The sequence below is a fragment of the Taudactylus pleione genome, unplaced genomic scaffold, assembly GCF_031769625.1.
Source record: "Taudactylus pleione unplaced genomic scaffold, aTauple2 ptg000317l, whole genome shotgun sequence".
Lineage (NCBI taxonomy): Eukaryota > Metazoa > Chordata > Amphibia > Anura > Myobatrachidae > Taudactylus > Taudactylus pleione.
The window spans coordinates 5,093,939-5,120,691 of NW_028284718.1; the positions used below are offsets into that span (position 1 = coordinate 5,093,939).

At 32.6% G+C, this 26,753-nt stretch overlaps 5 non-coding genes across 5 annotated transcripts; all 5 read left to right on the top strand.

Annotated features, from left to right (window-relative positions):
- The first annotated feature begins 453 nt into the window (after positions 1-453).
- TRNAP-CGG (transfer RNA proline (anticodon CGG)) lies at positions 454-525 on the top strand. The gene has a single exon. It is a non-coding gene; the product is annotated as a tRNA-Pro (tRNA).
- Positions 526-3,023: 2,498 nt separating this feature from the next.
- TRNAP-CGG (transfer RNA proline (anticodon CGG)) lies at positions 3,024-3,095 on the top strand. Its single transcript has one exon. It is a non-coding gene; the product is annotated as a tRNA-Pro (tRNA).
- Positions 3,096-5,599: 2,504 nt separating this feature from the next.
- TRNAP-CGG (transfer RNA proline (anticodon CGG)) lies at positions 5,600-5,671 on the top strand. The gene has a single exon. It is a non-coding gene; the product is annotated as a tRNA-Pro (tRNA).
- Positions 5,672-8,169: 2,498 nt separating this feature from the next.
- TRNAP-CGG (transfer RNA proline (anticodon CGG)) lies at positions 8,170-8,241 on the top strand. The gene has a single exon. It is a non-coding gene; the product is annotated as a tRNA-Pro (tRNA).
- Positions 8,242-10,731: 2,490 nt separating this feature from the next.
- Positions 10,732-10,803, top strand: TRNAP-CGG (transfer RNA proline (anticodon CGG)). The gene has a single exon. It is a non-coding gene; the product is annotated as a tRNA-Pro (tRNA).
- Positions 10,804-26,753: the final 15,950 nt, after the last annotated feature.

Here is a 26,753-nt window from a genome sequence, read left to right on the forward strand (position 1 = left end):
CGAAAACATTTTAGTTGTACTACAAATAAGAGCATACTTATTAAAATTTCAACCGTATTGTGGTATATTCGGAAAACTGCAAGTTCTCTTCTGTCTAGATAGCTTTGAATGTTTTAAAAGAATAGTCTCACTTTGAAACACAAAAAGTTCAAAAATGAAATTGCAAGGTATTCTTTTGCCTTTCTTCTGTGTCTGGAAGCATGATTTGTACATTGCATATGACAAGTCTATAGCTTCGTCCATGAGAGAAGTCCAAACTCTGTAGGCACTCACAAATCTTGTCCCTGCACTTTTCCTATATGCATACCTTAGAAAACTATCTACTGGACCATAAGGAAATATTTTATTTATTCTACAAATTAATTTTTACATAAATGTATATGGTGTTTTAAAAACATAAAGCTATTTTCTTAAAATCAATTGAAAAATCCAAAGAAAAATCTTCAGGTAGGTGGCTCGTTGGTCTAGGGGTATGATTCTCGCTTCGGGTGCGAGAGGTCCCGGGTTCAAATCCCGGACGAGCCCAAGTTTTCAGATTCTTTGAAATGGTTCTATTGTAGTCAATTTCCTGTGTGAATTTCAACTGAATGTTGTTTTTTCAAAACTCTCAAAATAGATTGTATTTACTAATTTGCACAATTGAATTTTGTTTTTTGTCAAACTGCTAAAATTATTTGTAAGTACTTATCTGCACACAGCATGTGACATGTCTTGGGTTTTATCCATCAGAAAAACTCTGCTGGGCATCATAAAAGTTTGCACAGCAATTTTCAAGCAAGTATACTTAGAAAATTATTGACTATTAGGAAGTATTTTATTTATGCTAATATTTCCTCCTTGTACACATTAGTGACTGCTTTAAAATAATATAATTTTCACATAAAATTGGTTAAGATATCAAATAAAACATGCTTACTTGATGATTCTATGATTTTCATTTTGGGCGCGACGGGTCCCTGGTTCAATTCCCTGACGAGCCCTCTCTTTCTTTTTACGGTGCATCTCATGGTTTATATATATCTGATTTTCTCAATTGGCTAAGTCAATAGCATCAACTGAGTTTTGTTTTTGCCATACTCCCAATAGAATTTGTACATACTTATGAATCTTGCCTTCATCATTTTCCTATTGCCTTTCTTCTATTTATGCATGATTTACACATAGCTTTTTACAAGTCTTGGGTTTTATCGATCAGACAAGTCCAAACTCTGTTGCCATTTTTATATCTTGTCACTGCACTTTCCAAATAAGCACACATAGAAAACTATCAATAGAATCTTACGAAAACATTTTAGTTGTACTACAAATAAGAGCATACTTATTAAAATTTCAACCGTATTGTGGTATATCCGGAAAACTGCAAGTTCTCTTCTGTCTAAATAGCTTTGAATGTTTTAAAAGAATAGTCTCACTTTGAAACACAAAAAGTTTAAAAATGAAATTGCAAGGTATTCTTTTGCCTTTCTTCTGTGTCTGGAAGCATGATTTGTACATTGCATATGACAAGACTATAGCTTCGTCCATGAGAGAAGTCCAAACTCTGTAGGCACTCACAAATCTTGTCCCTGCACTTTTCCTATATGCATACCTTAGAAAACTATCTACTGGACCATAAGGAAATATTTTATTTATTCTACAAATTAATTTTTACATAAATGTATATGGTGTTTTAAAAACAAAAAGCTATTTTCTTAAAATCAATTGAAAAATCCAAAGAAAAATATTCAGGTAGGTGGTTCGTTGGTCTAGGGGTATGATTCTCGCTTCAGGTGCGAGAGGTCCCGGGTTCAAATCCCGGACGAGCCCAAATTTTCAGATTATTTGAAATGGTTCTATTATCTAATTGTAGTCAATTTCCTGAGTGAATTTCAACTGAATGTTGTTTTTTCAAAACTCTCAAAATAGATTGTATTTACTAATTTGCACAATTGAATTTTGTTTTTTGTCAAACTGCTAAAATTATTTGTAAGTACTTATCTGCACACAGCATGTGACATGTCTTGGGTTTTATCCATCAGAAAAACTCCTCTGGGCATCATAAAACTTTGCACAGCAATTTTCAAGCAAGTATACTTAGAAAATTATTGACTATTAGGAAATATTTTATTTATGCTAATATTTCCTCCTTGTACACATTAGTGACTGCTTTAAAATAATTTAATTTTCACTTAAAATTGGTTAAGATATCAAATAAAACATGCTTACTTGACGCTTCTATGATTTTCATTTTGGGCGCGACAGGTCCCTGGTTCAATTCCCTGATGAGCCCTCTCTTTCTTTTTACAGTGCATCTCATGGTTTATATATATCTGATTTTCTCAATTGGCTAAGTCAATAGCATCAACTGAGTTTTGTTTTTGCCATACTCCCAATAGAATTTGTACATACTTATGAATCTTGCCTTCATCATTTTCCTATTGCCTTTCTTCTATTTATGCATGATTTACACATAGCTTTTTACAAGTCTTGGGTTTTATCGATCAGACAAGTCCAAACTCTGTTGCCATTTTTATATCTTGTCACTGCACTTTCCAAATAAGCACACATAGAAAACTATCAATAGAATCTTACGAAAACATTTTAGTTGTACTACAAATAAGAGCATACTTATTAAAATTTCAACCGTATTGTGGTATATTCGGAAAACTGCAAGTTCTCTTCTGTCTAGATAGCTTTGAATGTTTTAAAAGAATAGTCTCACTTTGAAACACAAAAAGTTCAAAAATGAAATTGCAAGGTATTCTTTTGCCTTTCTTCTGTGTCTGGAAGCATGATTTGTACATTGCATATGACAAGTCTATAGCTTCGTCCATGAGAGAAGTCCAAACTCTGTAGGCACTCACAAATCTTGTCCCTGCACTTTTCCTATATGCATACCTTAGAAAACTATCTACTGGACCATAAGGAAATATTTTATTTATTCTACAAATTAATTTTTACATAAATGTATATGGTGTTTTAAAAACATAAAGCTATTTTCTTAAAATCAATTGAAAAATCCAAAGAAAAATCTTCAGGTAGGTGGCTCGTTGGTCTAGGGGTATGATTCTCGCTTCGGGTGCGAGAGGTCCCGGGTTCAAATCCCGGACGAGCCCAAGTTTTCAGATTCTTTGAAATGGTTCTATTATCTAATTGTAGTCAATTTCCTGTGTGAATTTCAACTGAATGTTGTTTTTTCAAAACTCTCAAAATAGATTGTATTTACTAATTTGCACAATTGAATTTTGTTTTTTGTCAAACTGCTAAAATTATTTGTAAGTACTTATCTGCACACAGCATGTGACATGTCTTGGGTTTTATCCATCAGAAAAACTCTGCTGGGCATCATAAAAGTTTGCACAGCAATTTTCAAGCAAGTATACTTAGAAAATTATTGACTATTAGGAAGTATTTTATTTATGCTAATATTTCCTCCTTGTACACATTAGTGACTGCTTTAAAATAATATAATTTTCACATAAAATTGGTTAAGATATCAAATAAAACATGCTTACTTGATGATTCTATGATTTTCGTTTTGGGCGCGACAGGTCCCTGGTTCAATTCCCTGACGAGCCCTCTCTTTCTTTTTACGGTGCATCTCATGGTTTATATATATCTGATTTTCTCAATTGGCTAAGTCAATAGCATCAACTGAGTTTTGTTTTTGCCATACTCCCAATAGAATTTGTACATACTTATGAATCTTGCATTCATAATTTTATTATTGCCTTTCTTCTATTTATGCATGATTTACACATAGCTTTTTACAAGTCTTGGGTTTTATCAATCAGACAAGTCCAAACTCTGCAGCCATTTTTATATCTTGTCACTGCACTTTCCAAATAAGCACACATAGAATACTATCAATAGAATCTTACGGAAACATTTTAGTTGTTCTACAAATAAGAGCATACTTATTAAAATTTCAACTGTATTGTGGTATATCAGGAAAACTGCAGGTTCCCTTCTGTCTAGATAGCTTTGAATGTTTTAAAAGAATAGTCTCACTTTGAAACACAAAAAGTTCAAAAATGAAATTGCAAGGTATTCTTTTGCCTTTCTTCTGTGTCTGGAAGCATGATTTGTACATTGCATATGACAAGTCTTTAGCTTCGTCCATGAGAGAAGTCCAAACTCTGTAGGCACTCACAAATCTTGTCCCTACACTTTTCCTATATGCATACCTTAGAAAACTGTCTACTGGACCATAAGGAAATATTTTATTTATTCTACAAATTAATTTTTACATAAATGTATATGGTGTTTTAAAAACAAAAAGCTATTTTCTTAAAATCAATTGAAAAATCCAAAGAAAAATCTTCAGGTAGGTGGCTTGTTGGTCTATGGGTATGATTCTCGCTTAGGGTGCGAGAGGCCCGGGTTCAAATCCTGGACGAGCCCAAATTTTCAGATTCTTTGAAATGGCTCTATTATCTTATTGTAGTCAATTTCCTGAGTGAATTTCAACTGAATGTTGTTTTTTCAAAACTCTCAAAATAGATTGTACTTACTAATTTGCACAATTGAATTTTGTTTTTTGTCAAACTGCTAAAATTATTTGTAAGTACTTATCTGCACACAGCATGTGACATGTCTTGGGTTTTATCCATCAGAAAAACTCTGCTGGGCATCATAAAACTTTGCACAGCAATTTTCAAGCAAGTATACTTAGAAAATTATTGACTATTAGGAAATATTTTATTTATGCTAATATTTCCTCCTTGTACACATTAGTGACTGCTTTAAAATAATATAATTTTCACATAAAATTGGTTAAGATATCAAATAAAACATGCTTACTTGATGATTCTATGATTTTCATTTTGGGTGCGACAGGTCCCTGGTTCAATTCCCTGACGAGCCCTCTCTTTCTTTTAACAGTGCATCTCATGGTTTATATATATCTGATTTCTCAATTGGCTAAGTCAATAGCATCAACTGAGTTTTGTTTTTGCCATACTCCCAATAGAATTTGTACATACTTATGAATCTTGCCTTCATAATTTTCCTATTGCCTTTCTTCTATTTATGCATGATTTACACATAGCTTTTTACAAGTCTTTGGTTTTATCGATCAGACAAGTCCAAACTCTGCAGCCATTTTTATATCTTGTCACTGCACTTTCCAAATAAGCACACATAGAAAACTATCAATAGAATCTTACGAAAACATTTTAGTTGTACTACAAATAAGAGCATACTTATTAAAATTTCAACCGTATTGTGGTATATCCGGAAAACTGCAAGTTCCCTTCTGTCTAGATAGCTTTGAATGTTTTAAAAGAATAGTCTCACTTTGAAACACAAAAAGTTCAAAAATGAAATTGCAAGGTATTCTTTTGCCTTTCTTCTGAGTCTGGAAGCATGATTTGTACATTGCATATGACAAGTCTATAGCTTCGTCCATGAGAGAAGTCCAAACTCTGTAGGCACTCACAAATCTTGTCCCTGCACTTTTCCTATATGCATACCTTAGAAAACTATCTACTGGACCATAAGGAAATATTTTATTTATTCTACAAATTAATTTTTACATAAATGTATATGGTGTTTTAAAAACATAAAGCTATTTTCTTAAAATCAATTGAAAAATCCAAAGAAAAATCTTCAGGTAGGTGGCTCGTTGGTCTAGGGGTATGATTCTCACTTCGGGTGCGAGAGGTCCCGGGTTCAAATCCCGGACGAGCCCAAGTTTCAGATTCTTTGAAATGGTTCTATTATCTAATTGTAGTCAATTTCCTGAGTGAATTTCAACTGAATGTTGTTTTTTCAAAACTCTCAAAATAGATTGTATTTACTAATTTGCACAATTGAATTTTGTTTTTTGTCAAACTGCTAAAATTATTTGAAAGTACTTATCTGCACACAGCATGTGACATGTCTTGGGTTTTATCCATCAGAAAAACTCTGCTGGGCATCATAAAACTTTGCACACAATTTTCAAGCAAGTATACTTAAAAAATTATTGACTATTAGGAAATATTTTATTTATGCTAATATTTCCTCCTTGTACACATTAGTGACTGCTTTAAAATAATATAATTTTCACATAAAATTGGTTAAGATATCAAATAAAACATGCTTACTTGATGATTCTATGATTTTCGTTTTGGGCGCGACAGGTCCCTGGTTCAATTCCCTGACGAGCCCTCTCTTTCTTTTTACGGTGCATCTCATGGTTTATATATATATGATTTTCTCAATTGGCTAAATCAATAGCATCAACTGAGTTTTGTTTTAGCCATACTCCCAATAGAATTTGTACATACTTATGAATCTTGCATTCATAATTTTATTATGGCCTTTCTTCTATTTATGCATGATTTACACATAGCTTTTTACAAGTCTTGGGTTTTATCGATCAGACAAGTCCAAACTCTGCAGCCATTTTTATATCTTGTCACTGCACTTTCCAAATAAGCACACATAGAAAACTATCAATAGAATCTTACGGAAACATTTTAGTTGTTCTACAAATAAGAGCATACTTATTAAAATTTCAACTGTATTGTGGTTTATCAGGAAAACTGCAGGTTCCCTTCTGTCTAGATAGCTTTGAATGTTTTAAAAGAATAGTCTCACTTTGAAACACAAAAAGTTCAAAAATGAAATTGCAAGGTATTCTTTTGCCTTTCTTCTGTGTCTGGAAGCATGATTTGTACATTGCATATGACAAGTCTTTAGCTTCGTCCATGAGAGAAGTCCAAACTCTGTAGGCACTCACAAATCTTGTCCCTGCACTTTTCCTATATGCATACCTTAGAAAACTGTCTACTGGACCATAAGGAAATATTTTATTTATTCTACAAATTAATTTTTACATAAATGTATATGGTGTTTTAAAAACAAAAAGCTATTTTCTTAAAATCAATTGAAAAATCCAAAGAAAAATCTTCAGGTAGGTGGCTTGTTGGTCTATGGGTATGATTCTCACTTAGGGTGCGAGAGGCCCGGGTTCAAATCCTGGACGAGCCCAAATTTTCAGATTCTTTGAAATGGTTCTATTATCTTATTGTAGTCAATTTCCTGAGTGAATTTCAACTGAATGTTGTTTTTTCAAAACTCTCAAGATTGTACTTACTAATTTGCACAATTGAATTTTGTTTTTTGTCAAACTGCTAAAATTATTTGTAAGTACTTATCTGCACACAGCATGTGACATGTCTTGGGTTTTATCCATCAGAAAAACTCTGCTGGGCATCATAAAACTTTGCACAGCAATTTTCAAGCAAGTATACTTAGAAAATTATTGACTATTAGGAAATATTTTATTTATGCTAATATTTCCTCCTTGTACACATTAGTGACTGCTTTAAAATAATATAATTTTCACATAAAATTGGTTAAGATATCAAATAAAACATGCTTACTTGATGATTCTATGATTTTCATTTTGGGTGCGACAGGTCCCTGGTTCAATTCCCTGACGAGCCCTCTCTTTCTTTTAACAGTGCATCTCATGGTTTATATATATCTGATTTCTCAATTGGCTAAGTCAATAGCATCAACTGAGTTTTGTTTTTGCCATACTCCCAATAGAATTTGTACATACTTATGAATCTTGCCTTCATAATTTTCCTATTGCCTTTCTTCTATTTATGCATGATTTACACATAGCTTTTTACAAGTCTTTGGTTTTATCGATCAGACAAGTCCAAACTCTGCAGCCATTTTTATATCTTGTCACTGCACTTTCCAAATAAGCACACATAGAAAACTATCAATAGAATCTTACGAAAACATTTTAGTTGTACTACAAATAAGAGCATACTTATTAAAATTTCAACCGTATTGTGGTATATCCGGAAAACTGCAAGTTCCCTTCTGTCTAGATAGCTTTGAATGTTTTAAAATAATAGTCTCACTTTGAAACACAAAAAGTTCAAAAATGAAATTGCAAGGTATTCTTTTGCCTTTCTTCTGAGTCTGGAAGCATGATTTGTACATTGCATATGACAAGTCTATAGCTTCGTCCATGAGAGAAGTCCAAACTCTGTAGGCACTCACAAATCTTGTCCCTGCACTTTTCCTATATGCATACCTTAGAAAACTATCTACTGGACCATAAGGAAATATTTTATTTATTCTACAAATTAATTTTTACATAAATGTATATGGTGTTTTAAAAACATAAAGCTATTTTCTTAAAATCAATTGAAAAATCCAAAGAAAAATCTTCAGGTAGGTGGCTCGTTGGTCTAGGGGTATGATTCTCACTTCGGGTGCGAGAGGTCCCGGGTTCAAATCCCGGACGAGCCCAAGTTTTCAGATTCTTTGAAATGGTTCTATTATCTAATTGTAGTCAATTTCCTGAGTGAATTTCAACTGAATGTTGTTTTTTCAAAACTCTCAAAATAGATTGTATTTACTAATTTGCACAATTGAATTTTGTTTTTTGTCAAACTGCTAAAATTATTTGTAAGTACTTATCTGCACACAGCATGTGACATGTCTTGGGTTTTATCCATCAGAAAAACTCTGCTGGGCATCATAAAACTTTGCACACAATTTTCAAGCAAGTATACTTAAAAAATTATTGACTATTAGGAAATATTTTATTTATGCTAATATTTCCTCCTTGTACACATTAGTGACTGCTTTAAAATAATATAATTTTCACATAAAATTGGTTAAGATATCAAATAAAACATGCTTACTTGATGATTCTATGATTTTCGTTTTGGGCGCGACAGGTCCCTGGTTCAATTCCCTGACGAGCCCTCTCTTTCTTTTTACGGTGCATCTCATGGTTTATATATATATGATTTTCTCAATTGGCTAAATCAATAGCATCAACTGAGTTTTGTTTTAGCCATACTCCCAATAGAATTTGTACATACTTATGAATCTTGCATTCATAATTTTATTATGGCCTTTCTTCTATTTATGCATGATTTACACATAGCTTTTTACAAGTCTTGGGTTTTATCGATCAGACAAGTCCAAACTCTGCAGCCATTTTTATATCTTGTCACTGCACTTTCCTAATAAGCACACATAGAAAACTATCAATAGAATCTTACGGAAACATTTTAGTTGTTCTACAAATAAGAGCATACTTATTAAAATTTCAACCGTATTGTGGTATATCAGGAAAACTGCAGGTTCCCTTCTGTCTAGATAGCTTTGAATGTTTTAAAAGAATAGTCTCACTTTGAAACACAAAAAGTTCAAAAATTAAATTGCAAGGTATTCTTTTGCCTTTCTTCTGTGTCTGGAAGCATGATTTGTACATTGCATATGACAAGTCTTTAGCTTCGTCCATGAGAGAAGTCCAAACTCTGTAGGCACTCACAAATCTTGTCCCTGCACTTTTCCTATATGCATACCTTAGAAAACTATCTACTGGACCATAAGGAAATATTTTATTTATTCTACAAATTCATTTTTACATAAATGTATATGGTGTTTTAAAAACAAAAAGCTATTTTCTAAAAATCAATTGAAAAATCCAAAGAAAAATCTTCAGGTAGGTGGCTCGTTGGTTTCGCTTAGGGTGTGAGAGGTCCCGGGTTCAAATCCCGGACGAGCCCAAATTTTCAGATTCTTTGAAATGGTTCTATTATCTTATTGTAGTCAATTTCCTGAGTGAATTTCAACTGAATGTTGTTTTTTCAAAACTCTCAAAATAGATTGTATTTACTAATTTGCACAATTGAATTTTGTTTTTTGTCAAACTGCTAAAATTATTTGTAAGTACTTATCTGCACACAGCATGTGACATGTCTTGGGTTTTATCCATCAGAAAAACTCTGCTGGGCATCATAAAACTTTGCACAGCAATTTTCAAGCAAGTATACTTAGAAAATTATTGACTATTAGGAAATATTTTATTTATGCTAATATTTCCTCCTTGTACACATTAGTGACTGCTTTAAAATAATATAATTTTCACATAAAATTGGTTAAGATATCAAATAAAACATGCTTACTTGATGATTCTATGATTTTCATTTTGGGTGCGACAGGTCCCTGGTTCAATTCCCTGACGAGCCCTCTCTTTCTTTTAACAGTGCATCTCATGGTTTATATATATCTGATTTCTCAATTGGCTAAGTCAATAGCATCAACTGAGTTTTGTTTTTGCCATACTCCCAATAGAATTTGTACATACTTATGAATCTTGCCTTCATAATTTTCCTATTGCCTTTCTTCTATTTATGCATGATTTACACATAGCTTTTTACAAGTCTTTGGTTTTATCGATCAGACAAGTCCAAACTCTGCAGCCATTTTTATATCTTGTCACTGCACTTTCCAAATAAGCACACATAGAAAACTATCAATAGAATCTTACGAAAACATTTTAGTTGTACTACAAATAAGAGCATACTTATTAAAATTTCAACCGTATTGTGGTATATCCGGAAAACTGCAAGTTCCCTTCTGTCTAGATAGCTTTGAATGTTTTAAAATAATAGTCTCACTTTGAAACACAAAAAGTTCAAAAATGAAATTGCAAGGTATTCTTTTGCCTTTCTTCTGAGTCTGGAAGCATGATTTGTACATTGCATATGACAAGTCTATAGCTTCGTCCATGAGAGAAGTCCAAACTCTGTAGGAACTCACAAATCTTGTCCCTGCACTTTTCCTATATGCATACCTTAGAAAACTATCTACTGGACCATAAGGAAATATTTTATTTATTCTACAAATTAATTTTTACATAAATGTATATGGTGTTTTAAAAACATAAAGCTATTTTCTTAAAATCAATTGAAAAATCCAAAGAAAAATCTTCAGGTAGGTGGCTCGTTGGTCTAGGGGTATGATTCTCGCTTCGGGTGCGAGAGGTCCCGGGTTCAAATCCCGGACGAGCCCAAGTTTTCAGATTCTTTGAAATGGTTCTATTATCTAATTGTAGTCAATTTCCTGAGTGAATTTCAACTGAATGTTGTTTTTTCAAAACTCTCAAAATAGATTGTATTTACTAATTTGCACAATTGAATTTTGTTTTTTGTCAAACTGCTAAAATTATTTGAAAGTACTTATCTGCACACAGCATGTGACATGTCTTGGGTTTTATCCATCAGAAAAACTCTGCTGGGCATCATAAAACTTTGCACACAATTTTCAAGCAAGTATACTTAAAAAATTATTGACTATTAGGAAATATTTTATTTATGCTAATATTTCCTCCTTGTACACATTAGTGAATGCTTTAAAATAATATAATTTTCACATAAAATTGGTTAAGATATCAAATAAAACATGCTTAGTTGATGATTCTATGATTTTCGTTTTGGGCGCGACAGGTCCCTGGTTCAATTCCCTGACGAGCCCTCTCTTTCTTTTTACGGTGCATCTCATGGTTTATATATATATGATTTTCTCAATTGGCTAAATCAATAGCATCAACTGAGTTTTGTTTTAGCCATACTCCCAATAGAATTTGTACATACTTATGAATCTTGCATTCATAATTTTATTATGGCCTTTCTTCTATTTATGCATGATTTACACATAGCTTTTTACAAGTCTTGGGTTTTATCGATCAGACAAGTCCAAACTCTGCAGCCATTTTTATATCTTGTCACTGCACTTTCCAAATAAGCACACATAGAAAACTATCAATAGAATCTTACGGAAACATTTTAGTTGTTCTACAAATAAGAGCATACTTATTAAAATTTCAACTGTATTGTGGTATATCAGGAAAACTGCAGGTTCCCTTCTGTCTAGATAGCTTTGAATGTTTTAAAAGAATAGTCTCACTTTGAAACACAAAAAGTTCAAAAATGAAATTGCAAGGTATTCTTTTGCCTTTCTTCTGTGTCTGGAAGCATGATTTGTACATTGCATATGACAAGTCTTTAGCTTCGTCCATGAGAGAAGTCCAAACTCTGTAGGCACTCACAAATCTTGTCCCTGCACTTTTCCTATATGCATACCTTAGAAAACTGTCTACTGGACCATAAGGAAATATTTTATTTATTCTACAAATTAATTTTTACATAAATGTATATGGTGTTTTAAAAACAAAAAGCTATTTTCTTAAAATCAATTGAAAAATCCAAAGAAAAATCTTCAGGTAGGTGGCTTGTTGGTCTATGGGTATGATTCTCGCTTAGGGTGCGAGAGGCCAGGGTTCAAATCCTGGACGAGCCCAAATTTTCAGATTCTTTGAAATGGCTCTATTATCTTATTGTAGTCAATTTCCTGAGTGAATTTCAACTGAATGTTGTTTTTTCAAAACTCTCAAAATAGATTGTATTTACTAATTTGCACAATTGAATTTTGTTTTTTGTCAAACTGCTAAAATTATTTGTAAGTATTTATCTGCACACAGCATGTGACATGTCTTGGGTTTTATCCATCAGAAAAACTCTGCTGGGCATCATAAAACTTTGCACAGCAATTTTCAAGCAAGTATACTTAGAAAGTTATTGACTATTAGGAAATATTTAATTTAAGCTAATATTTCCTCCTTGTACACATTAGTGACTGCTTTAAAATAATATAATTTTCACATAAAATTGGTTAAGATATCAAATAAAACATGCTTACTTGATGATTCTATGATTTTCGTTTTGGGTGCGACAGGTCCCTGGTTCAATTCCCTGACGAGCCCTCTCTTTCTTTTTATGGTGCATCTCATGGTTTATATATATCTGATTTTCTCAATTGGCTAAGTCAATAGCATCAACTGAGTTTTGTTTTTGCCATACTCCCAATAGAATTTGTACATACTTATGAATCTTGCCTTCATCATTTTCCTATTGCCTTTCTTCTATTTATGCATGATTTACACATAGCTTTTTACAAGTCTTGGGTTTTATCGATCAGACAAGTCCAAACTCTGTCGCCATTTTTATATCTTGTCACTGCACTTTCCAAATAAGCACACATAGAAAACTATCAATAGAATCTTACGAAAACATTTTAGTTGTACTACAAATAAGAGCATACTAATTAAAATTTCAATCGTATTGTGGTATATCAGGAAAACTGCAGGTTCCCTTCTGTCTAGATAGCTTTGAATGTTTTAAAAGAATAGTCTCACTTTGAAACACAAAAAGTTCAAAAATGAAATTGCAAGGTATTCTTTTGCCTTTCTTCTGTGTCTGGAAGCATGATTTGTACATTGCATATGACAAGTCTTTAGCTTCGTCCATGAGAGAAGTCCAAACTCTGTAGGCACTCACAAATCTTGTCCCTGCACTTTTCCTATATGCATACCTTAGAAAACTATCTACTGGACCATAAGGAAATATTTTATTTATTCTACAAATTAATTTTTACATAAATGTATATGGTGTTTTAAAAACAAAAAGCTATTTTCTTAAAATCAATTGAAAAATCCAAAGAAAAATCTTCAGGTAGGTGGCTCGCTGGTCTCGCTTAGGGTGCAAGAGGTCCCGGGTTCAAATCCTGGACGAGCCCAAATTTTCAGATTCTTTGAAATGGTTCTATTATCTTATTGTAGTCAATTTCCTGAGTGAATTTCAACTGAATGTTGTTTTTTCAAAACTCTCAAAATAGATTGTATTTACTAATTTGCACAATTGAATTTTGTTTTTTGTCAAACTGCTAAAATTATTTGTAAGTACTTATCTGCACACATCATGTGACATGTCTTGGGTTTTATCCATCAGAAAAACTCTGCTGGGCATCATAAAACTTTGCACAGCAATTTTCAAGCAAGTATACTTAGAAAATTATTGACTATTAGGAAATATTTTATTTATGCTAATATTTCCTCCTTGTACACATTAGTGACTGCTTTAAAATAATATAATTTTCACATAAAATTGGTTAAGATATCAAATAAAACATGCTTACTTGATGATTCTATGATTTTCATTTTGGGCGCGACAGGTCCCTGGTTCAATTCCCTGACGAGCCCTCTCTTTCTTTTTACGGTGCATCTCATGGTTTATATATATATGATTTTCTCAATTGGCTAAATCAATAGCATCAACTGAGTTTTGTTTTAGCCATACTCCCAATAGAATTTGTACATACTTATGAATCTTGCATTCATAATTTTATTATGGCCTTTCTTCTATTTATGCATGATTTACACATAGCTTTTTACAAGTCTTGGGTTTTATCGATCAGACAAGTCCAAACTCTGCAGCCATTTTTATATCTTGTCACTGCACTTTCCAAATAAGCACACATAGAAAACTATCAATAGAATCTTACGGAAACATTTTAGTTGTTCTACAAATAAGAGCATACTTATTAAAATTTCAACTGTATTGTGGTATATCAGGAAAACTGCAGGTTCCCTTCTGTCTAGATAGCTTTGAATGTTTTAAAAGAATAGTCTCACTTTGAAACACAAAAAGTTCAAAAATGAAATTGCAAGGTATTCTTTTGCCTTTCTTCTGTGTCTGGAAGCATGATTTGTACATTGCATATGACAAGTCTTTAGCTTCGTCCATGAGAGAAGTCCAAACTCTGTAGGCACTCACAAATCTTGTCCCTGCACTTTTCCTATATGCATACCTTAGAAAACTGTCTACTGGACCATAAGGAAATATTTTATTTATTCTACAAATTAATTTTTACATAAATGTATATGGTGTTTTAAAAACAAAAAGCTATTTTCTTAAAATCAATTGAAAAATCCAAAGAAAAATCTTCAGGTAGGTGGCTTGTTGGTCTATGGGTATGATTCTCGCTTAGGGTGCGAGAGGCCAGGGTTCAAATCCTGGACGAGCCCAAATTTTCAGATTCTTTGAAATGGCTCTATTATCTTATTGTAGTCAATTTCCTGAGTGAATTTCAACTGAATGTTGTTTTTTCAAAACTCTCAAAATAGATTGTATTTACTAATTTGCACAATTGAATTTTGTTTTTTGTCAAACTGCTAAAATTATTTGTAAGTATTTATCTGCACACAGCATGTGACATGTCTTGGGTTTTATCCATCAGAAAAACTCTGCTGGGCATCATAAAACTTTGCACAGCAATTTTCAAGCAAGTATACTTAGAAAGTTATTGACTATTAGGAAATATTTAATTTAAGCTAATATTTCCTCCTTGTACACATTAGTGACTGCTTTAAAATAATATAATTTTCACATAAAATTGGTTAAGATATCAAATAAAACATGCTTACTTGATGATTCTATGATTTTCGTTTTGGGTGCGACAGGTCCCTGGTTCAATTCCCTGACGAGCCCTCTCTTTCTTTTTATGGTGCATCTCATGGTTTATATATATCTGATTTTCTCAATTGGCTAAGTCAATAGCATCAACTGAGTTTTGTTTTTGCCATACTCCCAATAGAATTTGTACATACTTATGAATCTTGCCTTCATCATTTTCCTATTGCCTTTCTTCTATTTATGCATGATTTACACATAGCTTTTTACAAGTCTTGGGTTTTATCGATCAGACAAGTCCAAACTCTGTCGCCATTTTTATATCTTGTCACTGCACTTTCCAAATAAGCACACATAGAAAACTATCAATAGAATCTTACGAAAACATTTTAGTTGTACTACAAATAAGAGCATACTAATTAAAATTTCAATCGTATTGTGGTATATCAGGAAAACTGCAGGTTCCCTTCTGTCTAGATAGCTTTGAATGTTTTAAAAGAATAGTCTCACTTTGAAACACAAAAAGTTCAAAAATGAAATTGCAAGGTATTCTTTTGCCTTTCTTCTGTGTCTGGAAGCATGATTTGTACATTGCATATGACAAGTCTTTAGCTTCGTCCATGAGAGAAGTCCAAACTCTGTAGGCACTCACAAATCTTGTCCCTGCACTTTTCCTATATGCATACCTTAGAAAACTATCTACTGGACCATAAGGAAATATTTTATTTATTCTACAAATTAATTTTTACATAAATGTATATGGTGTTTTAAAAACAAAAAGCTATTTTCTTAAAATCAATTGAAAAATCCAAAGAAAAATCTTCAGGTAGGTGGCTCGCTGGTCTCGCTTAGGGTGCAAGAGGTCCCGGGTTCAAATCCTGGACGAGCCCAAATTTTCAGATTCTTTGAAATGGTTCTATTATCTTATTGTAGTCAATTTCCTGAGTGAATTTCAACTGAATGTTGTTTTTTCAAAACTCTCAAAATAGATTGTATTTACTAATTTGCACAATTGAATTTTGTTTTTTGTCAAACTGCTAAAATTATTTGTAAGTACTTATCTGCACACATCATGTGACATGTCTTGGGTTTTATCCATCAGAAAAACTCTGCTGGGCATCATAAAACTTTGCACAGCAATTTTCAAGCAAGTATACTTAGAAAATTATTGACTATTAGGAAATATTTTATTTATGCTAATATTTCCTCCTTGTACACATTAGTGACTGCTTTAAAATAATATAATTTTCACATAAAATTGGTTAAGATATCAAATAAAACATGCTTACTTGATGATTCTATGATTTTCATTTTGGGCGCGACAGGTCCCTGGTTCAATTCCCTGACGAGCCCTCTCTTTCTTTTTACGGTGCATCTCATGGTTTATATATATCTGATTTTCTCAATTGGCTAAGTCAATAGCATCAACTGAGTTTTGTTTTTGCCATACTCCCAATAGAATTTGTACATACTTATGAATCTTGCCTTCATCATTTTCCTATTGCCTTTCTTCTATTTATGCATGATTTACACATAGCTTTTTACAAGTCTTGGGTTTTATCGATCAGACAAGTCCAAACTCTGTCGCCATTTTTATATCTTGTCACTGCACTTTCCAAATAAGCACACATAGAAAACTATCAATAGAATCTTATGAAAACATTTTAGTTGTACTACAAATAAGAGCATACTTATTAAAATTTCAACCGTATTGTGGTATATCTGGAAAACTGCAAGTTCCCTTCTGTCTAGATAGCTTTGAATGTTTTAAAAGAATAGTCTCACTTTGAAACACAAAAAGTTCAAAAATGAAATTGCAAGGTATTCTTTTGCCTTTCTTCGGTGTCTGGAAGCATGATTTGTACATTGCATATGACAAGTCTATAGCTTCGTCCATGAGAGAAGTCCAAACTCTGTAGGCACTCACAAATCTTGTCCCTGCACTTTTCCTATATGCATACCTTAGAAAACTATCTACTGGACCATAAGGAAATATTTTATTTATTCTACAAATTAATTTTTACATAAATGTATATGGTGTTTTAAAAACAAAAAGCTATTTTCTTAAAATCAATTGAAAAATCCAAAGAAAAATCTTCAGGTAGGTGGCTCGCTGGTCTCGCTTAGGGTGCGAGAGGTCCCAGGTTCAAATCCCGGACGAGCCCAAATTTTCAGATTCTTTGAAATGGTTCTATTATCTTATTGTAGTCAATTTCCTGAGTGAACTTCAACTGAATGTTGTTTTTTCAAAACTCTCAAAATAGATTGTATTTACTAATTTGCACAATTGAATTTTGTTTTTTGTCAAACTGCTACAATTATTTGTAAGACTTATCTGCACACAGCATGTGACATGTCTTGGGTTTTATCCATCAGAAAAACTCTGCTGGGCATCATAAAACTTTGCACAGCAATTTTCAAGCAAGTATACTTAGAAAATTATTGACTATTAGGAAAAATTTTATTTATGCTAATATTTCCTCCTTGTACACATTAGTGACTGCTTTAAAATAATATAATTTTCACATAAAATTGGTTAAGATATCAAATAAAACATGCTTACTTGATGATTCTATGATTTTCATTTTGGGCGCGACAGGTCCCTGGTTCAATTCCCTGACGAGCCCTCTCTTTCTTTTTACGGTGCATCTCATGGTTTATATATATCTGATTTTCTCAATTGGCTAAGTCAATAGCATCAACTGAGTTTTGTTTTTGCCATACTCCCAATAGAATTTGTACATACTTATGAATCTTGCCTTCATCATTTTCCTATTGCCTTTCTTCTATTTATGCATGATTTACACATAGCTTTTTACAAGTCTTGGGTTTTATCGATCAGACAAGTCCAAACTCTGTCGCCATTTTTATATCTTGTCACTGCACTTTCCAAATAAGCACACATAGAAAACTATCAATAGAATCTTACGAAAACATTTTAGTTGTACTACAAATAAGAGCATACTTATGAAAATTTCTACCGTATTGTGGTATATCCGGAAAACTGCAAGTTCCCTTCTGTCTAGATAGCTTTGAATGTTTTAAAAGAATAGTCTCACTTTGAAACACAAAAAGTTCAAAAATGAAATTGCAAGGTATTCTTTTGCCTTTCTTCGGTGTCTGGAAGCATGATTTGTACATTGCATATGACAAGTCTATAGCTTCGTCCATGAGAGAAGTCCAAACTCTGTATGCACTCACAAATCTTGTCCCTGCACTTTTCCTATATGCATACCTTAGAAAACTATCTACTGGACCATAAGGAAATATTTTATTTATTCTACAAATTAATTTTTACATAAATGTATATGGTGTTTTAAAAACAAAAAGCTATTTTCTTAAAATCAATTGAAAAATCCAAATAAAAATCTTCAGGTAGGTGGCTCGCTGGTCTCGCTTAGGGTGCGAGAGGTCCCGGGTTCAAATCCCGGATGAGCCCAAATTTTCAGATTCTTTGAAATGGTTCTATTATCTTATTGTAGTCAATTTCCTGAGTGAATTTCAACTGAATGTTGTTTTTTCAAAACTCTCAAAATAGATTGTATTTACTAATTTGCACAATTGAATTTTGTTTTTTGTCAAACTGCTAAAATTATTTGTAAGTACTTATCTGCACACAGCATGTGACATGTCTTGGGTTTTATCCATCAGAAAAACTCTGCTGGGCATCATAAAACTTTGCACAGCAATTTTCAAGCAAGTATACTTAGAAAATTATTGACTATTAGGAAATATTTTATTTATGCTAATATTTCCTCCTTGTACACATTAGTGACTGCTTTAAAATAATATAATTTTCACATAAAATTGGTTAAGATATCAAATAAAGCATGCTTACTTGATGATTCTATGATTTTCATTTTGGGCGCGACAGGTCCCTGGTTCAATTCCCTGACGAGCCCTCTCTTTCTTTTTACGGTGCATCTCATGGTTTATATATATCTGATTTTCTCAATTGGCTAAATCAATAGCATCAACTGATTTTTGTTTTTGCCATACTCCCAATAGAATTTGTACATACTTATGAATCTTGCCTTCATCATTTTCCTATTGCCTTTCTTCTATTTATGCATGATTTACACATAGCTTTTTACAAGTCTTGGGTTTTATCGATCAGACAAGTCCAAACTCTGTCGCCATTTTTATATCTTGTCACTGCACTTTCCAAATAAGCACACATAGAAAACTATCAATAGAATCTTACGAAAACATTTTAGTTGTACTACAAATAAGAGCATACTTATTAAAATTTCAACCGTATTGTGGTATATCCGGAAAACTGCAAGTTCCCTTCTGTCTAGATAGCTTTGAATGTTTTAAAAGAATAGTCTCACTTTGAAACACAAAAAGTTCAAAAATGAAATTGCAAGGTATTCTTTTGCCTTTCTTCGGTGTCTGGAAGCATGATTTGTACATTGCATATGACAAGTCTATAGCTTCGTCCATGAGAGAAGTCCAAACTCTGTAGGCACTCACAAATCTTGTCCCTGCACTTTTCCTATATGCATACCTTAGAAAACTATCTACTGGACCATAAGGAAATATTTTATTTATTCTACAAATTCATTTTTACATAAATGTATATGGTGTTTTAAAAACAAAAAGCTATTTTCTTAAAATCAATTGAAAAATCCAAAGAAAAATCTTCAGGTAGGTGGCTCGCTGGTCTCGCTTCGGGTGCGAGAGGTCCCGGGTTCAAATCCTGGATGAGCCCAAATTTTCAGATTCTTTGAAATGGTTCTATTATCTTATTGTAGTCAATTTCCTGAGTGAATTTGAACTGAATGTTGTTTTTTCAAAACTCTCAAAATAGATTGTATTTACTAATTTGCACAATTGAATTTTGTTTTTTGTCAAACTGCTAAAATTATTTGTAAGTACTTATCTGCACACATCATGTGACATGTCTTGGGTTTTATCCATCAGAAAAACTCTGCTGGGCATCATAAAACTTTGCACAGCAATTTTCAAGCAAGTATACTTAGAAAATTATTGACTATTAGGAAATATTTTATTTATGCTAATATTTCCTCCTTGTACACATTAGTGACTGCTTTAAAATAATATAATTTTCACATAAAATTGGTTAAGATATCAAATAAAACATGCTTACTTGATGATTCTATGATTTTCATTTTGGGCGCGACAGGTCCCTGGTTCAATTCCCTGACGAGCCCTCTCTTTCTTTTTACGGTGCATCTCATGGTTTATATATATCTGATTTTCTCAATTGGCTAAGTCAATAGCATCAACTGAGTTTTGTTTTTGCCATACTCCCAATAGAATTTGTACATACTTATGAATCTTGCCTTCATCATTTTCCTATTGCCTTTCTTCTATTTATGCATGATTTACACATAGCTTTTTACAAGTCTTGGGTTTTATCGATCAGACAAGTCCAAACTCTGTCGCCATTTTTATATCTTGTCACTGCACTTTCCAAATAAGCACACATAGAAAACTATCAATAGAATCTTACGAAAACATTTTAGTTGTACTACAAATAAGAGCATACTTATTAAAATTTCAACCGTATTGTGGTATATCCGGAAAACTGCAAGTTCCCTTCTGTCTAGATAGCTTTGAATGTTTTAAAAGAATAGTCTCACTTTGAAACACAAAAAGTTCAAAAATGAAATTGCAAGGTATTCTTTTGCCTTTCTTCGGTGTCTGGAAGCATGATTTGTACATTGCATATGACAAGTCTATAGCTTCGTCCATGAGAGAAGTCCAAACTCTGTAGGCACTCACAAATCTTGTCCCTGCACTTTTCCTATATGCATACCTTAGAAAACTATCTACTGGACCATAAGGAAATATTTTATTTATTCTACAAATTAATTTTTACATAAATGTATATGGTGTTTTAAAAACAAAAAGCTATTTTCTTAAAATCAATTGAAAAATCCAAAGAAAAATCTTCAGGTAGGTGGCTCGCTGGTCTCGCTTAGGGTGCGAGAGGTCCCAGGTTCAAATCCCGGACGAGCCCAAATTTTCAGATTCTTTGAAATGGTTCTATTATCTTATTGTAGTCAATTTCCTGAGTGAATTTCAACTGAATGTTGTTTTTTCAAAACTCTCAAAATAGATTGTATTTACTAATTTGCACAATTGAATTTTGTTTTTTGTCAAACTGCTACAATTATTTGTAAGTACTTATCTGCACACAGCATGTGACATGTCTTGGGTTTTATCCATCAGAAAAACTCAGCTGGGCATCATAAAACTTTGCACAGCAATTTTCAAGCAAGTATACTTAGAAAATTATTGACTATTAGGAAATATTTTATTTATGCTAATATTTCCTCCTTGTACACATTAGTGACTGCTTTAAAATAATATAATTTTCACATAAAATTGGTTAAGATATCAAATAAAACATGCTTACTTGATGATGCTATGATTTTCATTTTGGGCGCGACAGGTCCCTGGTTCAATTCCCTGATGAGCCCTCTCTTTCTTTTTACGGTGCATCTCATGGTTTATATATATCTGATTTTCTCAATTGGCTAAGTCAATAGCATCAACTGAGTTTTGTTTTTGCCATACTCCCAATAGAATTTGTACATACTTATGAATCTTGCCTTCATCATTTTCCTATTGCCTTTCTTCTATTTATGCATGATTTACACATAGCTTTTTACAAGTCTTGGGTTTTATCGATCAGACAAGTCCAAACTCTGTCGCCATTTTTATATCTTGTCACTGCACTTTCCAAATAAGCACACATAGAAAACTATCAATAGTATCTTACGAAAACATTTTAGTTGTACTACAAATAAGAGCATACTTATTAAAATTTCAACCGTATTGTGGTATATCCGGAAAACTGCAAGTTCCCTTCTGTCTAGATAGCTTTGAATGTTTTAAAAGAATAGTCTCACTTTGAAACACAAAAAGTTCAAAAATGAAATTGCAAGGTATTCTTTTGCCTTTCTTCGGTGTCTGGAAGCATGATTTGTACATTGCATATGACAAGTCTATAGCTTCGTCCATGAGAGAAGTCCAAACTCTGTAGGCACTCACAAATCTTGTCCCTGCACTTTTCCTATATGCATACCTTAGAAAACTATCTACTGGACCATAAGGAAATATTTTATTTATTCTACAAATTAATTTTTACATAAATGTATATGGTGTTTTAAAAACAAAAAGCTATTTTCTTAAAATCAATTGAAAAATCCAAAGAAAAATCTTCAGGTAGGTGGCTCGCTGGTCTCGCTTCGGGTGCGAGAGGTCCCGATCAAATCCTGGACGAGCCCAAATTTTCAGATTCTTTGAAATGGTTCTATTATCTTATTGTAGTCAATTTCCTGAGTGAATTTCAACTGAATGTTGTTTTTTCAAAACTCTCAAAATAGATTGTATTTACTAATTTGCACAATTGAATTTTGTTTTTTGTCAAACTGCTAAAATTATTTGTAAGTACTTATCTGCACACATCATGTGACATGTCTTGGGTTTTATCCATCAGAAAAACTCTGCTGGGCATCATAAAACTTTGCACAGCAATTTTCAAGCAAGTATACTTAGAAAATTATTGACTATTAGGAAATATTTTATTAATGCTAATATTTCCTCCTTGTACACATTAGTGACTGCTTTAAAATAATATAATTTTCACATAAAATTGGTTAAGATATCAAATAAAACATGCTTACTTGATGATTCTATGATTTTCATTTTGGGCGCGACAGGTCCCTGGTTCAATTCCCTGACGAGCCCTCTCTTTCTTTTTACGGTGCATCTCATGGTTTATATATATCTGATTTTCTCAATTGGCTAAGTCAATAGCATCAACTGAGTTTTGTTTTTGCCATACTCCCAATAGAATTTGTACATACTTATGAATCTTGCCTTCATCATTTTCCTATTGCCTTTCTTCTATTTATGCATGATTTACACATAGCTTTTTACAAGTCTTGGGTTTTATCGATCAGACAAGTCCAAACTCTGTCACCATTTTTATATCTTGTCACTGCACTTTCCAAATAAGCACACATAGAAAACTATCAATAGAATCTTACGAAAACATTTTAGTTGTACTACAAATAAGAGCATACTTATTAAAATTTCAACCGTATTGTGGTATATCCGGAAAACTGCAAGTTCCCTTCTGTCTAGATAGCTTTGAATGTTTTAAAAGAATAGTCTCACTTTGAAACACAAAAAGTTCAAAAATGAAATTGCAAGGTATTCTTTTGCCTTTCTTCGGTGTCTGGAAGCATGATTTGTACATTGCATATGACAAGTCTATAGCTTCGTCCATGAGAGAAGTCCAAACTCTGTAGGCACTCACAAATCTTGTCCCTGCACTTTTCCTATATGCATACCTTAGAAAACTATCTACTGGACCATAAGGAAATATTTTATTTATTCTACAAATTAATTTTTACATAAATGTATATGGTGTTTTAAAAACAAAAAGCTATTTTCTTAAAATCAATTGAAAAATCCAAAGAAAAATCTTCAGGTAGGTGGCTCGCTGGTCTCGCTTCGGGTGCGAGAGGTCCCGGGTTCAAATCCTGGACGAGCCCAAATTTTCAGATTCTTTGAAATGGTTCTATTATCTTATTGTAGTCAATTTCCTGAGTGAATTTCAACTGAATGTTGTTTTTTCAAAACTCTAAAAATAGATTGTATTTACTAATTTGCACAATTGAATTTTGTTTTTTGTCAAACTGCTAAAATTATTTGTAAGTACTTATCTGCACACAGCATGTGACATGTCTTGGGTTTTATCCATCAGAAAAACTCTGCTGGGCATCATAAAACTTTGCACAGCAATTTTCAAGCAAGTATACTTAGAAAATTATTGACTATTAGGAAATATTTTATTTATGCTAATATTTCCTCCTTGTACACATTAGTGACTGCTTTAAAATAATATAATTTTCACATAAAATTGGTTAAGATATCAAATAAAGCATGCTTACTTGATGATTCTATGATTTTCATTTTGGGCGCGACAGGTCCCTGGTTCAATTCCCTGACGAGCCCTCTCTTTCTTTTTACGGTGCATCTCATGGTTTATATATATCTGATTTTCTCAATTGGCTAAGTCAATAGCATCAACTGAGTTTTGTTTTTGCCATACTCCCAATAGAATTTGTACATACTTATGAATCTTGCCTTCATCATTTTCCTATTGCCTTTCTTCTATTTATGCATGATTTACACATAGCTTTTTACAAGTCTTGGGTTTTATCGATCAGACAAGTCCAAACTCTGTCGCCATTTTTATATCTTGTCACTGCACTTTCCAAATAAGCACACATAGAAAACTATCAATAGAATCTTACGAAAACATTTTAGTTGTACTACAAATAAGAGCATACTTATTAAAATTTCAACCGTATTGTGGTATATCCGGAAAACTGCAAGTTCCCTTTTATCTAGATAGCTTTGAATGTTTTAAAAGAATAGTCTCACTTTGAAACACAAAAAGTTCAAAAATGAAATTGCAAGGTATTCTTTTGCCTTTCTTCAGTGTCTGGAAGCATGATTTGTACATTGCATATGACAAGTCTATAGCTTCGTCCATGAGAGAAGTCCAAACTCTGTAGGCACTCACAAATCTTGTCCCTGCACTTTTCCTATATGCATACCTTAGAAAACTATCTACTGGACCATAAGGAAATATTTTATTTATTCTACAAATTAATTTTTACATAAATGTATATGGTGTTTTAAAAACAAAAAGCTATTTTCTTAAAATCAATTGAAAAATCCAAAGAAAAATCTTCAGGTAGGTGGCTCGCTGGTCTCGCTTAGGGTGCGAGAGGTCCCAGGTTCAAATCCCGGACGAGCCCAAATTTTCAGATTCTTTGAAATGGTTCTATTATCTTATTGTAGTCAATTTCCTGAGTGAATTTCAACTGAATGTTGTTTTTTCAAAACTCTCAAAATAGATTGTATTTACTAATTTGCACAATTGAATTTTGTTTTTTGTCAAACTGCTACAATTATTTGTAAGTACTTATCTGCACACAGCATGTGACATGTCTTGGGTTTTATCCATCAGAAAAACTCAGCTGGGCATCATAAAACTTTGCACAGCAATTTTCAAGCAAGTATACTTAGAAAATTATTGACTATTAGGAAATATTTTATTTATGCTAATATTTCCTCCTTGTACACATTAGTGACTGCTTTAAAATAATATAATTTTCACATAAAATTGGTTAAGATATCAAATAAAACATGCTTATTTGATGATTCTATGATTTTCATTTTGGGCGCGACAGGTCCCTGGTTCAATTCCCTGACGAGCCCTCTCTTTCTTTTTACGGTGCATCTCATGGTTTATATATATCTGATTTTCTCAATTGGCTAAGTCAATAGCATCAACTGAGTTTTGTTTTTGCCATACTCCCAATAGAATTTGTACATACTTATGAATCTTGCCTTCATCATTTTCCTATTGCCTTTCTTCTATTTATGCATGATTTACACATAGCTTTTTACAAGTCTTGGGTTTTATCGATCAGACAAGTCCAAACTCTGTCGCCATTTTTATATCTTGTCACTGCACTTTCCAAATAAGCACACATAGAAAACTATCAATAGTATCTTACGAAAACATTTTAGTTGTACTACAAATAAGAGCATACTTATTAAAATTTCAACCGTATTGTGGTATATCCGGAAAACTGCAAGTTCCCTTCTGTCTAGATAGCTTTGAATGTTTTAAAAGAATAGTCTCACTTTGAAACACAAAAAGTTCAAAAATGAAATTGCAAGGTATTCTTTTGCCTTTCTTCGGTGTCTGGAAGCATGATTTGTACATTGCATATGACAAGTCTATAGCTTCGTCCATGAGAGAAGTCCAAACTCTGTAGGCACTCACAAATCTTGTCCCTGCACTTTTCCTATATGCATACCTTAGAAAACTATCTACTGGACCATAAGGAAATATTTTATTTATTCTACAAATTAATTTTTACATAAATGTATATGGTGTTTTAAAAACAAAAAGCTATTTTCTTAAAATCAATTGAAAAATCCAAAGAAAAATCTTCAGGTAGGTGGCTCGCTGGTCTCGCTTCGGGTGCGAGAGGTCCCGATCAAATCCTGGACGAGCCCAAATTTTCAGATTCTTTGAAATGGTTCTATTATCTTATTGTAGTCAATTTCCTGAGTGAATTTCAACTGAATGTTGTTTTTTCAAAACTCTCAAAATAGATTGTATTTACTAATTTGCACAATTGAATTTTGTTTTTTGTCAAACTGCTAAAATTATTTGTAAGTACTTATCTGCACACATCATGTGACATGTCTTGGGTTTTATCCATCAGAAAAACTCTGCTGGGCATCATAAAACTTTGCACAGCAATTTTCAAGCAAGTATACTTAGAAAATTATTGACTATTAGGAAATATTTTATTAATGCTAATATTTCCTCCTTGTACACATTAGTGACTGCTTTAAAATAATATAATTTTCACATAAAATTGGTTAAGATATCAAATAAAACATGCTTACTTGATGATTCTATGATTTTCATTTTGGGCGCGACAGGTCCCTGGTTCAATTCCCTGACGAGCCCTCTCTTTCTTTTTACGGTGCATCTCATGGTTTATATATATCTGATTTTCTCAATTGGCTAAGTCAATAGCATCAACTGAGTTTTGTTTTTGCCATACTCCCAATAGAATTTGTACATACTTATGAATCTTGCCTTCATCATTTTCCTATTGCCTTTCTTCTATTTAT